The 5,338-nt window shown below is 39.5% G+C and overlaps 1 pseudogene; it reads left to right on the top strand.

Annotated features, from left to right (window-relative positions):
- The first annotated feature begins 294 nt into the window (after positions 1 to 294).
- On the top strand, positions 295 to 2,713 carry LOC129548371 (large ribosomal subunit protein uL6 pseudogene; annotated as a pseudogene).
- Positions 2,714 to 5,338: the final 2,625 nt, after the last annotated feature.

The following is a 5,338-nucleotide window of genomic DNA, read 5'->3' as shown; positions in this document are numbered from 1 at the left end:
AGCAGCACCAACATATACACACTATTATATGTATAAAATAGATCAACAACAAGGATCTCCTTGTTATGCTCCTATGCTATAGTATAGCACAGGAAACTATACTCAATGACTTGTAATAACCTATGATGGAAGAGAATCTGAAAAAGAATGTGTGCTGTGTTTAGTTGCTCAGTTGTGTCTGACTCTTTGCAACCCCCATGGACTACAGCTCCCCAGGCTCCTCTGTCCATGGGGATTCTCCAGGCAAGAATACTGGAATGGGTTGCAATTTCCTTCTCCAGGGGATCTTTCCAACCCTGGGATCAAACGCAGGTCTCCCACACTGCAGATGGTTCTTTACTGTCTGAGCCTCCAGTCAAAAAGAATAGCTACACATACATATGTAACTGAATCACTGCTGTATGTGTGTGTGTGTGTCAGCCTCAAAGTCATGTCTGACTCTGCAGCCCCACAGACTATAGCCTTCTAGGCTCCTCTGTCCATGGGATTTTTTCAGGCAAGAATGCTGGAGTGGGTTCCCACTGTCCTCCTCCAGGGGATCTTCCTGACCCAAGGATCGAACATGAGTTTCCTGTGTCTCCTGCATTGCAGGAGGATTCTTTACCTGCTGAACCGTCAGGGAAGCCCCCACTTTTCTGTAAACCTAAAGCTAATACAACATTTTAAGTCAACTATACTTCAATTTAAAAAATTACCTACGCTTTTTGCCACATCTACTGCGAGAATGAAGACCAGTCTCAGCAATCAGACTGTCGACATCCCAGAAAATGTCGACATTACCTTGAAGGGACAGACAGTTATTGTGAAGGGCCCCAGAGGTACCCTACGGAGGGACTTCAATCACATCAATGTAGAACTCAGCCTCCTTGGAAAGAAAAAGAAGAGGCTCCGTGTTGACAAATGGTGGGGAAATAGAAAGGAACTGGCCACTGTTTGCACAATCTGTAGTCACGTACAGCATATGATCAAGGGTGTTACACTGGGCTTTCGTTACAAGATGAGGTCGGTGTATGCCCACTTCTCCACCAACGTTGTTATTCAGGAGAATGGTTCTCTTGTGGAAATCCGAAATTTTTTGGGTGAAAAATACATACGCAGGGTTCGAATGAGGCCAGGGGTTGCTTGTTCAGTATCTCAGGCCCAGAAATATGAGTTGATTCTTGAAGGAAATGACATTGAACTTGTGTCAAATTCAGCTGCTTTGATTCAGCAAGCCACCACAGTTAAAAACAAGGATATCAGAAAATTTTTGGATGGTATCTATGTTTCTGAAAAAGGAACAGTTCAGCAGGCTGATGAATAAGATCTGAGTGATCCTGCTGCAGAAACAACAAGATAGCAGATGGTTCTGTGGACTCAATTGTGATATTTTAAAGAGACAATAAAAACTCTTGATTTGAGATTTTTTTCTATTGATTATCATTTCAAACTATTTGGCCAGTAAGCAGTTAAGTAAATTCTAGTGTTTAAGAACAATAACGGAAGGAACAGGAGTGGCTGATTTTTCTTTGGTTGTTGTTGTTAGCAAGACTTAATGGCAGAAGGGGCGTGAAGGAATACCAAGGACATTTCAGGCAAGAGGAACATGGTTATTGTGGGAAGAACTTTAGGAGACGCCCTGAAGATATCTAATTTTGCAGTGGCATAGATTTGAATATTTGTGAGGCAAATGCCTGAGTCATAGTAACTGAAAAAGCAGCTGAGAAGTGATACTCTCTTCAGTTCAGTTCAGTTCAGTCACTCAGTCGTGTCCGACTCTCCGCGACCCCATGAATCACAGCACGCCAGGCCTCTCTGTCCATCACCAACTCCCGGAGTTCACTCAACCTCATGTCCATCGAGTTGGTGATGCCATCCAGTCATCTCATTCTCTGTCGTCCCCTTCTCCTCCCGCCCCCAACCTTTCCCAGCATCAGAGTCTTTTCCAGTGAGTCAACTCGTCGCATGAGGTGGCCAAAGTATTGGTGTTTCAGCTTTAGCATCAGTCCTTCCAATGAACACCCAGGACTGATCTCCTTTAGAATGGACTGGTTGGATCTCCTTGCGGTACAAGGGACTCTCAAGAGTCTTCTCCAACACCACAGTTCAGAAGCATCGATTCTTCAGTACTGAGCCTTCTTTATGGTCCAACTCTCACATCCATACATGTCTACTGGAAAAACCATAGCTTTGACTATATGGACCTTTGTTGGCAAAGTAATATCTCTCCTTTTTAATATGCTGTCTAGGTTTGTCATAGCTTTTCTTCCAAGGAGCAAGCGTCTTTTAATTTCATGACTGCAGTCACCATCTGCAGTGATTCTGGAGCCCAAGAAAATAAAGTCTCTCACTGCTTCCATTTTTTCGCCATCTATTTGCCATGAAGTGATGGGACCAGATGCCATGATCTTTGTTTTTTGAACGTTGAGTTTTAAGCGAACTTCTTCACTCTTTTCTTTCACCTTCATCAAGAGGCTCTTTAATTCCTCTTCGCTTCTGCCATAAGGGTGGTGTCATCTGCATGTTTGAAGTTATTGATCTTTCTCCCGGCAATCTTGATTCCAGCTTGTGCTTCATCCAGCCCAGCATTTCGCATGATGTACTCTGCATAGAAGTTAAATAAGCACGGTGGTGCAGCACTTTAGTAGCAGCATCTTTTAGGTAAAGTTGTTACTAAACAATATACACAGGATGATCTCATTTTTATAATAACTTTATGTAAATATAGAACAAAGACTAGGAGGCTGAATATTAACATGTAAATTAATAGTGGTTACTTCCAGGTGGTAGGATTATGAGTGATTTAAATTTTCTTCTCTGTTCTTTTGGTTTCCCAAACTTTTTTTTTCATAGACAGCAGTAAGTATTTTTTTCTTACAGTTTTATTGAGATGTTTAATTGACACACAGCACTGTATAAGTTTAAAATGTACAACATCATGATTTGGCATAGACGCATCATGAAATGACTATTGCAGTAAGGTTAGTGAACATCTATCATCTCATATAGATGTAAAAGTAAAGAAATAGAAAAATTCTTTTCCTTGTGATGGAATTCTTAGGATTCACTCTCTTAACTTTCATGTATAACATACAGCAGTGTTAATTACACTTAGCAATGTTGTACATTACATCCCTATTACTTATCTTTTTAAATTTTTAATTAGAAGATACTTAGTTAACAATATTATGATGGTTTTTGCCATACATTGACATGAATCGGCTGTAGGTATACATATGTCCCCTCCCTCTTGAATCTCCCCCACCCCAACATCCCTCCCCATCCTACCCCTCTAGGTTGTCACGGAACACTGACTTTCGGTTCCTTGCATCTTATGTCATATTCCCACTGGCCATCTGTTTTACATATGGTGATGTATATGTGTATATATAATTCTCTCAAATTATCCCACCCTTGACACGACTGAAGTGACTTAGCAGCAGCAGTAGCAGCAGCTCCTTCCCTCACTGTGTCCAAAAGTCAGCTCTTTATTTCTAGCTCTCCTTTGCTGCCCGGCTAATAGGATCATCAGTACCATCTTTCTAGAGTCCACATATATGCATTAATATACACTATTTGTCTTTCTCTTTCTGGCTTATTTCCCTGTGTATCATAGGCTCTGTGTGCATTCAGCTCATTAGAACTAACTCAAATGTATTCAATGTTATTTTTGAAATAAGAAAACTAATTCTTAAAAAAAGAAAGGCTAGGAATTAAACACCTGTTTTAAGACTGTGTTTACTTTGCAATAGATGACTTGATCTGAAAGCACCACTTCTTTTTTAATTCTTAATTTTATATTGGATTATAGTTGTCCTAGTACAGTATACCTATTTTTTTTCAGATTCTTTCCACATATAGGTTATTACAGAATATTACATAGAAATTTTTCTGCTATACAGTATGTCCCTGTTGATTATCTATTCTATATATAGTAGTGTGTATATGTTAATCCTAAACTCCTGATTTATCTCTCCTCCCAACTGAAAACATGATTTCTAATGAAGCTTTGGCTTATTAGACCATCCATTCACAGTAATGTTTAACATGACTCACTTCTATTATATATGACTTCAGACAAGCAAAGCTTAACTTTCCTTTTTTTATTATTTTTTTTAATGTCTCCCCCAAATTTCTATGCTTTAATTATAAAAAATGTATATTCAAGTCTAGAGTATCATATGAACCTCTTGAGTGAAAACTACTTTTTATTTTAACTTGATGTAAAGAACTGGATGGGAAGATTAACCTACATGGTTTGCTCACTGCTACATGTCCTTTGGAAGCTCTGGGGTCTGGGACAGGAGCCTGGGGGTAAGGCGTATATGGACAGAGCACCATGCGGGTACCTGTCAGTTTGAAATCTGGTGCTGTACCTGTGCACTTTGTCATCTCTAATGCTTCATGTTTTATATCCTTTAAAAAATATTTTGTACATCTCTCTTGTCTCTTAGAGATAAAAGCAGATGTCTGGTTTGGTAAGACTATCAACATCTGGTGTTCACTACAGTCTTATGAAATTTATTGGTTCTCATCTGTCTTCAAGCTTAGTATATTTCCACTCAAGGTCAACAATTTATTCAAGCTGCAGCAGAATAAAAATATTCTTTCTTCAATCTTTCTCTTGTGTCCGTCTGATTACACAAGACCTCTCTGTCTCTGTCTGTCACACACACACGCACACACGCACATACCCCTAAAGCCAGTCCAATGGAGACCTTAAAAACTCAGATTTGCTACGTCTATCTATGAAAAATTATGACTTCGCTCCTTCCCATTTAATTTCTTCATCAAACACTACTGTTATTCAGATCAAAACTAAGAGAGCACAAAACCTTATTTTGCTATTTTATTCCTGATCTATTTTGTTTCCTGCTGCTTCAAACTTTTCTTCTCCCAGTTGATAGGCTGATTCTCATCCATTTCTTTCTAGAGGTAGTGCCTATGTATTGGGACTGTACCAGGAGACATGGGTACAAGGATGTATTATAATGAGCAGCCAGAAGACAAATACACATGCATTTAAATGTGCTTTCCTCCATCAGAATGCTTAAGAGCATGATGCGGCCACTGCCTTGGCTGGGTGTGATGAAGAGTCCAAGGATGGCTGATCCTGCTGTTTGATGACTGTATCTGTCTCTCTTCTGTTGACATCAGGTTCTTTGGCTGGCTGACAACTGCTCGTGAGTTGGGGACTCGGTCTTAGGGGTTCTTCCTCTGCAGTCCTCTCTTAGAAAGTGCTTCTGGCAAAGAATCTTCTATACACTATTGTAAGCCTTCTTCATGGGTTTTATTATTTTTTTTTAATTTATTTTTTATTGGAGGCTAATTATTTTACAATATTATATTGGTTGGTTTT

This window comes from Moschus berezovskii, chromosome 1 (genome assembly GCF_049115385.1).
Source record: "Moschus berezovskii isolate FMDL1 chromosome 1, NW_MosBer_1.0, whole genome shotgun sequence".
Taxonomy (NCBI): Eukaryota; Metazoa; Chordata; class Mammalia; order Artiodactyla; family Moschidae; genus Moschus; species Moschus berezovskii.
The sequence above is the reverse complement of the archived record's forward strand: the minus strand, read 5'-3'. Positions and strand labels throughout refer to the sequence as shown.